The sequence below is a fragment of the Dama dama genome, chromosome 17 (genome assembly GCF_033118175.1).
Source record: "Dama dama isolate Ldn47 chromosome 17, ASM3311817v1, whole genome shotgun sequence".
In the NCBI taxonomy this organism is placed as follows: Eukaryota; Metazoa; Chordata; class Mammalia; order Artiodactyla; family Cervidae; genus Dama; species Dama dama.
In genome coordinates, this window is record NC_083697.1 from 63,941,347 (window position 1) to 63,954,857 (window position 13,511).

At 40.5% G+C, this 13,511-nt stretch overlaps 1 protein-coding gene across 19 annotated transcripts in view; it reads right to left on the bottom strand.

Annotated features, from left to right (window-relative positions):
* The window catches only part of APBB2 (amyloid beta precursor protein binding family B member 2), a 357,050-nt gene that overhangs the window by 150,647 nt on the left and 192,892 nt on the right, over positions 1-13,511 (bottom strand). The gene's annotated exons all lie outside the window — the stretch shown is intronic.

The window sequence follows — 13,511 nt, forward strand, 5'->3', positions numbered from 1 at the left end:
TAAACGTAGTGGACCTAAATTTGAGATTATGATGCAGCAGCATGAGGAGGTCTTTGCACTGAACGTGGAGCCTTGGACTAGACTTCCTGTATTCTAATCCCAGCTCCACAGATGCCTCTTACAAGGTGTATGGCTGTGAACGAGGCTGTAACAAGCAGTGGTCCATGAATCGCTGTTTCCCTGTTTAAGAGACCGGCTACATGACCTTAGGAAAATTCTGTAACGTCTCTAGGACTCAATTTCCTCATATTGTAAAATGCAAATAATAACAGTGGTCTACTTATAGGGCTCATGGGAGGTTTATAAGTAAAGTGCTTATAACACTGCCTGACATAGAGTAAGGGTCATTTAAGTGTTAGTTTTTAGTAGCACTATTCCCCAATACATATTGTGTGTCCAAGGGGAATGCGGGGGAGAAAAACACTTATAGATTATCCCATTTATACAAAATAAAACCAATAAGCCCCAACACAGCTCTCCTCTTCCCCCTGCTCTCCTCCCACCCCAAAACACACACAGACAGAAGCGAGATGGGGGAATAGGAATGGGTATGAGAAGAAATTCTGACAAGTCTAGCCTTCAGAACTGTCTGAATCTTTTGGAACCTGAATCATCTACACTGGCTTTCTCCAAGTTTTTACCTCCTACTCACTCCTAATGCTACATCAAACTGCATTCTGCTTGTATCACATCTCCAAAATTACTCTCCTCTAGTTGTTAATAACCTCTTCTGGTAAAATGAAAATGTATTTTTTCAATTCTCATTTTATTCCACTTCTTTATGCCTTTCAACACTCTTTTAAGAGCAGGTTCCAGGAAGCCACACCTTGCTGTCTGCCACACCTGGTTCTTCTGCTCCGCTCCCAGGTCCGCAGTCTCCCCGGCGTTCTTCTGCCCTCCACCGCGGCCTTGGGCCCTTTCTCTAACGCTTGAGTCAACTTGTAGGCAACCTCCTCAGTGCCCAGGGCTCCTGTTAACAATTTCTGGGGACATCCCTCTCACACTTACGCCCCCACTGCAGATCCTTCCTGAGCACCTGAGGACAAAAACTGCCCACTGGGCATCGCCGTTTGGATATTTTGAACGAGTTATCATGTTGAGGCCCAATCCTCCGGCTTCCATCCTTCCCTATCTCACCCCTCCAGTTACGGAAGCCACACACTCAGGGCCCCTCCCGACAAATCCCTCTTCTTCACAGTGGATTACTCTATCCCCCTTTCATCCATTTCCCCCGCTCCCTCCAATCTCAATCACTACCTTCTTCAGGCCAAAACAATCTCTCACCTGCGACTCTGTGACTGCCTCCGAACTGGATTCCAGATTTTACCCTTCCTCCCAGAGGTTCTTAACCAGGGTCCAGGGACTCCAGAAATATTACATTTTTATTTTCATTAATCTCAGACTGAAATTTAGCATTTCCATGAGTCATGAACATTAGCAACAAACCATGCTAGTATTACTATTAGCAATATTAAATAGTATTGGGAGAATACCAATATTCCAAATACTGCTGTGATTTTGCCAACAGAAGAAATCAGGTATTTTTGTATAACATGACAATTGTTAGATATATTGTTCACTGTCATTATTACTTTGAAACTACGGTAGCTATTAGACTCTCCACTAAATCTGACTATGTATTGTACACACACCATGACATCACATGTGTCTTTAATTTTTTGACAATTATATTTCAATAGAGTTGGTCTCCTTTTGTAACCCTTTGTGTTTTATGTTACAGGTTTTAAAACATTATTCTTAGAGTTTTCCTTGAGCATCACCAAACAGCCTAAGCTATCAATAGCACAATAAAAGTCAAGAACTCCCGAGAGCTAATTTTCACACCATGGTCAAGTTCTTCTCTCAAAACACAAACCTTTTATCACCTTCACTTGTCAATGTCACCATCACCTGGTTTCCCCCTCCCTTGCTAATAAAAACTACTCAATAATCTGGCCCCTCCCTACCTCTCTGACCTCTCCTGGCATCAGCTCCTTGCTGCTGAGGCTGTAGCCACACTAGCTGCCTTTAGGCAATTCAAGTTTGCCATCCTCCACCTGCCCCAGAGACTTGCTTCTCTGCCCACTCACCCCTATCTACTGCCTCCACCTGTTGACACAGCTAACCCTTTCCCGTCTTCAGACCACCCTTAAACACCTCCTCAGTAAGGCCCTCCTGGGGCCCCAAGGCCATCCCTTCCCTTGGCTCTACATTCAGGGCTACCAGAGCTTTCTCCCCACAGCACTTTTCACAGTGAGTATAATCTACTCTCCTCTGTGAAGAGATCAGTTCCACAGGACAGGAACCATGAGTGCTTTGGCTCTACTTTACTGCAGACCATTGCTAGAAAATCAATTAACATTCGTCAAATGAACGAGTGGCAGAAAAAAACCAACCTAAATATCCAATGATGAAAGCAATTAAATAGGTGGTGGCATTACACAACCCAAGTTACTAGCCAGCCTTTAAAAATAATGTAGTAGAAGTATATTTGCTGACATGAAAATTTATCAATATATCTAATACTTAATGTAATAATAATTGTAAGGGGCAAGCTACCAAGCAATTGTTCAGCAATTTCATCCTTATTAAGAAGGGAAAAAACAGATACGTAAACATATGAAAAGACAGTGCCACAGAACAAAGCCTGAAAGGACAGTCATAAATACATAATAGTCCTTACCTCTGGGTAGCAGAGCTGGAAAAGATTTTAAATTGTACATTTATGTCTACCTTGTGTCTCCTTATCTAACCCTGTCTTTAATGAACACTTATGCAGTTAATAAATTTTTAAAATTTCAAACTATCTGCTTTATTATTTTTTAAAAATAATTAAACAACCCACAGGTGGTACGTTATGTTTAATTAACTAGGATCCATATCAGCAAGATTTATCTTAGGAGATGAGCAAAACTCTTCATGAGGGTAATAAAGGACTGCAGAACCCAAATATATACCTGACAGTCAGCACAGTGTCCATGGTGAGATAACTAATATCGGGACCAGTCTTTTCAGGTTAGGATTGACTTCATTATCTTGTAAAAGCCACTTTAGTTACAGTAAATTTCATGTTCAACATATTGACTACTCTACAAACCACAAGAAAAGAAAAGATAAAAATCATGGCAATTTCTGTTACTATTAAAGGCAGATTTCTTACCAGATATATTGAAATTATAGTAATATTTTTTTCATCCTGCTACAATTTAACCACGTTATATCTCCAAGTATTAAAACAATAAAAAGATAAGATTAATTAATTTGAGATAGAGTGAAGCTGGGTAAAATGATGAACATTAATAATTTCTGGAAAGTTGAGCAAAGTAGCATTTATAGATACATGTCAAATTGAGAGATGGGTCATGGGTAATGATGATCTTCAGATCCAGTTGATATTCCATTAACAGCAAAAAGTTACTTTGTCCTGCACTAGTGGGTCTGGCTGGAATGAACTTGCTGATTCATATGATCTTGAGTACAGACTTTTTCTACTTGGATAATTTAATAGGCTGTCCCAGAGAAGAAGTTAATGACACATGAAGGAGAAAAAAGAAGTTTTCTAAAAGACTCTAGTTCTGTTTGAAAACCTTTAGGCTCCATGGATCACAATTTCCAAGCCTCACCACTCAGACCATAGGAAAGCTAAGAACTTTATTTTGAGACCACTCTTAAAGCTACTCCATCAATTCAAAATTGCTCATTTCCTTTTTTTTATGATTCCCTCACTGCCAGCCCATCAAAATAATAAGGTAAAAAAGAGTTCCAAAACAATCCAGAAGCAAGCTTTAACCAACAACATACCATAGGTAATAAAAGGTTACTTACAACCTCTCGCTGGGAAAATGAAATCCACTCCCAGCTGATCTGTAACCAGCATCCTTCAGGTTTTTGAGCTACATTTCTCAGCAGCTTTCTACCCTTCTCATGCCTCCAGATCAGCTCCTCATTAAGTAAGGCACACCGTTTTGCGTTAATTAGCTCAAGCAGAATCCATTCTGTAGGGAAGAATGAAATCACCTCTCCCATGCACCTGGGCCTGGACATCACACTGCTGAAGCTCCAACATGAAATGGCATCAATGTCTCCCTGTCTGGATGGGCTGGGAACACAGCAGCTCAGAAAAGTGCATTCACCACCGAGCTGCTTCCAGCTTGAAAGACACTGATGCATGACCTGACTTATTCCTTTAAGAGACAAGATCAAGAACCAGGGCATTTGGATCATGAATCTATTATATTAATCCATCACACATGATTGATTCCAAGTAGCCACCCAAACAGCAAAAACTGCTCACATACACATTCCTCTTAGAGCAAAAGAAGCCATTCAAAGAGAAGACTTTCACTGCAAATCGTCTGGCTGAGCATGGAGGAGAAAAAGGGAAGAAGTAATGAAAAATAATAAAGACAAATTTAGGAGACACAAGTCTTCCCAGGGTTCTTAAACTTCAGTACTTCACAGGAGCAAAACAGGAATGGTAGAAATTGATTTCTGTGAAAGGCTATTAAAGAGAGTGGTCTTCTCATCAGAAAGTCCCTCCCCTTTTTAACCATAATCAATAATTTAAAGCAAAGCCAAAAATCATGTCAGCCAAAATGACCAAGAAAAATTTTTTTTTGCACAATGTAGGAGTAAAATTAAATTAGTGTCCATTAAGAAATTACTACTCTTAAGAGAATTATTAGGTAAAAATATTAACTCTTTTTCACAGTGTGCCAATATACTAACTTGAAAAGTTCAGTGTTAAATAATAATAAGATATCAAGTATATGTATCAGGTGCTAAATAATAAGATACCAAGTATATGGGTCAAGAGAATAATAAATTTATCTTTTTTATTACTTGGACATTTTATTTACTATCAAAGTTTAAAAAGTTGATTTGGAATTTGATGGCAGAAAACAGACTTCAGAACCTGGCCATGTAATGATAAAAACCTGTTTCCTTCCTCAGTTCAGCAAATTTCTTACAGTTATAAAACAATCAGCAGAAAGCTCTGATGGTTTGATTACAAATTACCCTGAGCCAGTTCTTTATTTTACTGTTCCTTGTTCTCTTTAGGTAATGATTTGTACCCTGAGGGATAAGAAGGTCTATTTAATATTTCACAGGCCTTTTTTTTTTTTTTTTTAGATCTGACATTCCATTCTAATGACTAATTCTTTGAGACGTCTTTAAAATTAAGATAGTCATCACTTCTCAAAATGAAGGACTGAACATAGTTCTCTGCGTACAATCTGTAACTAGGGAATGAGAATTCTCATGGTGTTTCTGACTGGTGATCACAAAATGGAAAAAGTTGAACTTTGGCAAGTAGATACGTAACACCATGTTTGTGACTGCCCCTGGTGCTAGAACTCTTTATTAAAAATGATTCTGTCAGTCTCCCAAGACGAAATAAAAGCAAAAACAAGCAAATGGGACCTAATTGAACTTATAAGCTTTTGCACAGCAAAGGAAACCATAAACAAAATTAAAAGGTAACCTAATTATTAGATATATACAAATCAAAACTACAATGAGACATCATCTCACACCAGTCAGAATGACTATCAATTCAAAAGTCTACAAATAATAAAGGTTGGAGAGGGTGTGGAGAAAAAGGAACCTACTTACACTGTTGCTGGGAATGTAAATGGGTGCAGCCGCAATGAAAAACAATATGGAGGTTCTTTAAAAACCTAAAAATACAGTTACCCTATGATTCAGTAATCCTACTCTTGGGCATGTATCTGGAAAAAATGAAAGATCTATTTCAAAAAGACGCATGTACCCCAATGTTCATAGCAGCATTATTTACAAAAGCCAAGACATGGAAACAACCTATATGTTCATCAACAGAGGAATGGAGGGTGTGTGTGTATCTACCTATCTATATCAACATATATAAGGGAATATCACTCGGCCATTAAAAAGAATGAAACAATGCTGATTGCAGCAACAGGGGTAGCCCTAGAGATTACAAGTAAATCAGACAGAGAAAGACAAATATCATATGATACCACCTACATGTGGAATCTAAAAAATGATTCCAGCACAAATATATTTACAAAACCAACAGACACAGAAAACACACTGATGATGATCAAACGGGAAGCAGGGGATAAATTAGCAATTTGGGATTAATGCGTAACACCTTAGTTTATCAAACACAGATAAACAAGGATCTATTGTATAGCATGGGGAACTATATTCAATATCTTGTAATAACCTATAACCAAAAAGAACCTGGAAAAAGATACACACACAAAAAGAAAACAGATCCACTTTGCGGTACACCAGAAACGAACATAACACTGTAAATCAACCACACTTCAATTTAAGGAAAAACAGAAGAAAAAAGAATGATCCTGTGAGCCATGCAGCATTTCTCCGAGAACCTGGTGGATTCATCCTAAGCATGTGCTTAATGACCATCTCTCTGGATGGAGATGAATGGATGGAACAGAATGGAATTAGAGTGGATAAAATCTAAAGTCCCTTCAAATTCCAAGTTCTGCAGTCTTTCACTACAGTAAAATGAGACTTTACATTCAGACATTAGCATTCATCACACAGAATGACTCTCTCCAAACTTCAATTTCCATGTCTGAAAAAAATGGCAACAAATATATCCAGGAATGTCTTGTGGACTCAGTGAGATGCTGGATGTGAACACACTGTTCACACAGTGGGCGAGCAACAAATGGTCAGCATGACTAAGTGACTGTGCCCCCAGGATGATTCAAAGCCAATTCCGACAAGAATTTCAAAGCCGTGTTACAGCTACACACACAATCCAACAGTTAGTTGCAGGACCAGACCGGACCCAAGGGTGATAATCCCATTGCATTTGTGCTGAAAACCCTTATTTCTGTTCCTTTCCCCGTGGGAATTCAGTTCCCCAAGCAGTGACTGAATCTGTGCCCCCTGCAGCAGAAGCACAGAGTCATAGCCACTGGACTACGGGGGAAGTCTGAAAGTCCTCCTGTTTCCATACCACTATATTCGAACGCAAATGATTACAGCTTAATTCCTCCCAACAATCCATTTTTTTGGCTTGTAAATGCCAGACATGATACACATACAATTAACATTACTGTAAAGAATGCTAAATAAATGAAGTTTTCTTCTCCTGTTCAAAATCTTTTCCTAGGTTTGTCAATGTTTATATAGCAGATGAGAAACAAATGGATTTTTCAGTAATACAGAAAAGAGAGAGGAGGTTGATGATGAAGCCACCGTTTCTACCTCATTTACTGCTGCTCAGGATTAAGAGTCATGTGACCATTATTACCTGCTCGGATTTTCAAAGGTGGTAGCTAACCCATGATGACTTGCCTTTCCCTGAGTTTTCCAGGGCTCTGGGGCAGAAGGAAAGTCATACTCAGCTCAGACAAGATGCTTCCTCTCCTCACCTCTTCACAGAAGCACACCAGAATGCATATGAAAGATGCCTTCAGAGGTGGATTTTTCTCTGCAGAAAGGGTTCATTTCCAGAAAGCAAAACCAAAATCTCTGCATCTAAAATCTATGCTTCTAAAATTTATGGCTTTCCTTTCATTATTTAGCTTTATTAAAAAAAACAAAAAACAAAAAAACAATGTGCAGATGAGCTTAATGGAAATCAATAAAATGAAAGAGTTTTTAATTTCCCTTGAGTTGACTAGAAAGTACAATTTTTCCCCAAAGCCATCCCAAGCGTGTTGGATTTTCAAACTAGCTACATGTTTACTTTGTTTGCTAATATGCCTGTTTGTTTATTTATCCTCTCATTACTCTAGTAAATGATTTAGAGTGACTCACAGAAGTGCCTGCATCACAGACATTATGAAGCCTCCCCCTGAATCCTGGTCTCTGCTGTGCTGAGCAGTAGTGATCACTGTGTCACAAGGCCTCATCTGAAGGGGGACGTGTCTGCTCTCGGGGTGGGGGTTGGGGGTGCTGTCACGGAAGCCACATCCACAGATGAAATAGCATGCCATTGCACTTTCTAATCCAACGGCAACAAAGCTAACAATCACTGGGTATTCAGGAAGAGAAAATCCTGGCCTCAAAGAGATCTTCAGTGGGTTGTCTGCTCAAGTAGAAAAGAAGATAATGAAAGAACACATTCAGTTCAGTTCAGTCACTCAGCCATGTCTGACTCTTTGCAACCCCATGGACTGCAGCATGCCAGGCTTCCCTGTCCATCACCAACTCCCAGAGCTTACTCAAAGTCATGTCCATCCAGTAGGTGATACCATCCAACCATCTCATCCTCTGTTGTCCCAACCTCCTCATGCCTTCAATCTTTCCCAGTATCAGGGTCTTTCCCAATGAGTCAGTTCTTCGCATCAGGTGGCCAAAGGATTAGAGCTTCAGCTGCTGCATCAGTCCTTCCGATGAATATTCAGGATCGATTTCCTTCAGGATGAACTGGTTGGATCTCCTTGCAGTCCAAGGGACTCTCAACACCACAGTTCAAAAGCATAAATTCTTCGACACTCAGCTTTCTTTATAGTCCAACTCTCACATCCATACATTACTACTGGAAAAACCATAGTTTTGACTAGAGGGACCTTTGTTGGTAAAGTAAGTCTTTGCTTTTTAATATGTTGTCTAGGTTGGTAATAGGTTTTCTTCCAAGGAACAAATGTCTTTTAATATCATGGCTGCAATCACCATCTGCAGTGATTTTGGAGCCCAGAAAAATAAAGTTTCTTACTGTTTCCCCATCTATTCACCATGAAGCGATGGGACCAGATGCCATGATCTAAGTTTTCCGAATGCTGAGTTTTAAGCCAACTCTTCACTCTCCTCTTTCACTTTCATCAAGAGAATCTTTAGTTCTTCACTTTCTGCCATAAGGGTGGTGTCATCTGCATATCTGAGGTTATTGATATTTCTCCCAGCAATCTTGATTCCAGCTTGTGCCTCTTCCAGCCCAGCGTTTCTCATGATGTACTTTGCATATAAGTTAAATAAGCAGACTGACAACATACTGCCTTGACGTACTCCTTTTCCTATTTGGAACCAGTCTGTTGTTCCATGTCCAGTTCTAACTGTTGCTTCTTGACCTGCATACAGATTTCTGAAGAGGCAGGTCAGGTGGTCTGGTATTCCCATCTCTTGAAGAATTTTCCAGTTTGCTGTGATCCACACAGTCAAAGGCTTTGGCATAGTCAATAAAGCAGAAGTAGATGTTTTTCTGGAACTCTCCTGCTTTTTCAATAATCCAATGGATGTTGGCAATTTGATCACTGGTTCTTCTGCCTTTTCTAAATCCAGCTTGAACATCTGAAAGTTCATGGTTCACATACTGTTTAAGTCTGGCTTGGAGAATTTTGAGCATCACTTTGCTAGCGTGAGGTGAGTGCAACTGTGCAGTAGTTTATACACACAACATGCTAAAACGATGTCAATTATCAAAGAAAAGGTCCAAAAGACTGACCTGAGAAATTAGTGCTCCAGAAACAGACCCCATCCCCCTTAGTGTTCCCTGCTCAAACACCTGACTTTCAACCACATTTTCAGCAAAAGGGAAACAAAAGGGATCACGCACTTTGAAAAGACAGATCTGGTGTGAATCCTCATCGTTCCAGTTGCCCAACTATGTAATTTTAGTCGTAATTCATACAGCTTTCTGAGCTTCATTGGAAGGAAGGAACGAAGGGAGGGAGGGAGGGAGATCTTCCCTGTAGGATTATGATGAAAATTAAATTCCCTCAAGCTTGGATAGAGACTAACACACAGTAGGTATTCAAGAAATGGTGGCAATTAACACTCCAAAAAAACATCTCTTTCTGCTTTATTGACTACGCCAAAGCCTTTGACTGTGTGGATCACAACAAACTGTGGAAAATTCTGAAAGAGATGGGAATACCAGACCACCTGACCTGCCTCTTGAGAAACCTGTATGCAGGTCAGGAAGCAACAGTTAGAATTGGACATGGAACAATGGACTGGTTTCAAATAGGGAAAGGAGTACGTCAAGGCTGTATATCATCACCCTGCTTATTTAACTTATATGCAGAGTACATCATGAGAAACACTGGGCTGGAAGAGGCACAAGCTGGAATCAAGATTGCTGGGAGAAATATCAATAACCTCAGATATACAGAGGAGACCACCCTTATGGCAGAAAGTGAAGGTGAACTAAAAAGCCTCTTGATGAAAGTGAAAGAGGAGAGTGAAAAAGTTGACTTAAAGCTCAACATTCAGAAAACTAAGATCATGGCATCCGGTCCCATCACTTCATGGCAAATAGATGAGGAAACAGTGGAAACAGTGGCTGACTTTATTTTTTGGGCTCCAAAATCACTACAGATGGTGACTGCAGCCATGAAATTAAAAGATGCTTACTCCTTGGAAGGAAAGTTATGACCAACCTAGACAGCATATTAAAAAGCAGAGACATTACTTTGTCAACAAAGGTCCATCTAGTCAAGGCTATGGTTTTCCCAGTGGTCATGTATGGATGTGAGAGTTGGACTATAAAGAAAGCTGAGCACAGAAGAATTGATGCTTTTGAACTGTGGTGTTGGAGAAGACTCTTGAGAGTCCCTTGGACTGCAAGGAGATCCAGCCAGTCCATCCTAAAGGAGACCAGTCCTAGGTGTTCACTGGAAGAACTGATGTTGAAGCTGAAACTCCAATACTTTGGCCACCTGATGTGAAGAGCTGACTCATTTGAAAAGACCCTGATGCTGGGAAAGATTGAAGGCAGGAGGAGAAGGGGACAACAGAGGATGAGATGGTTGGATGGCATCACTGATTCAATGGACATGAGTTTGGGTGGTCTCCAGGAGTTAGTGATGGACAGGGAGGCCTCGCGTGCTGCAGTTCATGGGGTTGCAAGAAATCAGACACAACTGAGTGACTGAACTGAACTGAACACTCCCATAAAGTGAGGATTGTCAATGGTGTTTCATAAATGAAGAGAGTAAATTCCTATAAGGTAATCAGTGATTCTCAACCTTGTCTGCATGATGGAATTATCTGGAGAGCCTTAAAAAATATTGATAACAGAGCTTTAAATAAATACTGTTCACAGACCAATGAAACCAGAGTCCATGGTGGGAATGCCCCAGCATAAATAATTCTTAAAGCTAAGAGATTATATTGTAGGCCAGAGTGAGAGTCACAGAGCTGATTCCTTAGCAAGGACGTCTCCACATCCTTCTTCATTACTCACCCTCTGCTTGTCTATCATACACCTTTGCTACACCTGCTACACCAACACTCTCACGTGTGGGAGTGGCACAATATGGAAGCAACCCAAGTATCCATCAACAGATTACTGGGTAAACAATACGGGGAATACACACGAGATGGAATATGACTCAGCCTTAAAAAGTAAGGACATTCTGACACTTGCTGGACATGACTGAGCCCTGAGGACACTACGCCAAGTGAAATAAGCTAGTCACAAAATACAGATGTGGTGTGTTGCAAGTTGTATGAGGCAACCAGGGGAGTCAAAATCACAGAGATAGAAAGTAGAATGGCAGTCCTCAGGGGCTGGGGGAAGAAGTTAAGGGGGCTACTATTTAATGAACACAGAGTTTCACTTTTACAAGAGTTCCAGAGATGGGAGGCAGTGAAAGTCACAAAAATAAGAGTGTACTCAATATAACTGACCTATAAATTTAAAAATGATTAAGACAGCGTACTTTGTGTTATGTGTATTTTTTTTAAAGTGGGGATTGTGTAAGATAGTCCACTGGGATTATAAAGAAAATATATCTTCTATTTATACTTAATTGTACTTTTTTTTTAATTGGAGGCTAATTACTTTACAATATTTTGGTTTTTGCCATACAGTCACATGAATCAGCCCTGGGTGTACATGTGTTCCCCATCCTGAGCCTCCCTCCAACCTCCCTCCCCATTCCATCCCTCAGGGTCATGCTGAATCTATGCATAAAGCATATTAGTATGTTGTAAATGTGTGGGGTTTACAAACACACACACATGTGATCACAATGTATATTTAACTATCAGAGAGGACAGTGAAAAAAGTTTGGAACATACCTGACTCCCTAGGAAGCAGTGTGAATCCCAACGCCAGCTTGGGAGGCAGGCCTGAAGCAGCTAAGCTTGCGGGCTGGAGGAGGCAGCTGTGGGGGAAGGAGGACTCACGGCACACAGCAACCCGAGCAGCACCGGGCGCTCGTCTGGCGGAGCGCACACCGACCTCCCGCCGTGAGATCCACTCCAGTGTAAGCTCCGTCCTGCCGGCCATAAACTAACAACTGAGACCATGCTAACACCAAGTCAGAGGGATCCCCAGGAAGCATTACTGAATCTTTTAGGAAACTAGGTATTTATTGATTCCTACCAAGTGCCAGGAATATACTTTACATAGATACACAACTTGCACGGAGTTGAGCACATACACTTTCCACATATTATTAGCTCAATCAATCATCACAGGAGTTTTATGAGGACGGTGACATGAACTCACTTTATAAGTGAAGGAACTAAAGTCTTGTGCGTGCATGCTAAGTTGCTTCATCGGTGTCCCACTCTTTGCAGCCACCAGGCCCCTCGGTCCATGGGACTCTCCAGGCAGGAGTACTGGAGCGGGCTGCATGCCCTCCTCAGGGGGTCTTACTGAGCCAGGGATCAAACCCACTTCTCTCACATCTCCTGCATTGGAAGGGGGGGTTCTTTATGGGCACCACCTGGGAAGCCTGTATTTGACTCTAAATACCACTTTTATTCCCACTACATGATCAGAATGTGGTGAGAAATGTGGTAAGAAATGCATTTTCTCATCATAATCCAGTAGCTATACATGCATTTATCCAACTGTAAAAATTGTCTCACAAAATAATACTTAACCTAAAATGACACACTTTGATTAGACTGTTACTCGGCATCACAGAAACATTCTAGCCGTATTAGGTATCTAACCTGAGACAAGTGTTCATTTTACAAAAGTGCCAAGGATGAGTAGTGAAATTCATCCAAAGCTGATCGTTACTCATGCAAACTTGTGCCATACCATTTTATACCAAAAAAAAAAAAAAAAAAAAAAAGAACTTAGCAAACAACTCAGCATTTCATTTGCTTACCATTTCAAACCTTCCAGACTCCCAAAAGGCTCTTGACAGAACTATGCAAGCTCTTGGGGGAAATAGTTTGGCTAGACAGACTCCAGACCAAACACGCCATCACGCAGGAAATGCATAATGGGTCCAAAGGCATCCATGTGGGCAAAGTAAGGCAGGTTAAACAGTGATTTATTCTAGCCCAAACTACATCCATCATTTTAAAACTATGTTTCACCATGTTACTCCAAACTGTATATGGCATCTTCTCTTCCACTTCTGCCAAGGAAAGCAAAGACTCTGAGATTCAGCTCATAAAGCTTTAAGTAGGGTTTATATGCTCTATGAAGACAGGTGGAGGAAAAAATAAGCAAGAAGAAATTCTGAATAGTGAGGGGAGGGTTGGAGGGTTTAGTTGGCTGACTATAAACAGATTTCTGGTAATTTTAAATCAGGTTCTGGTTTTTAGATTTATTTGGCTACCTGGTATTGATA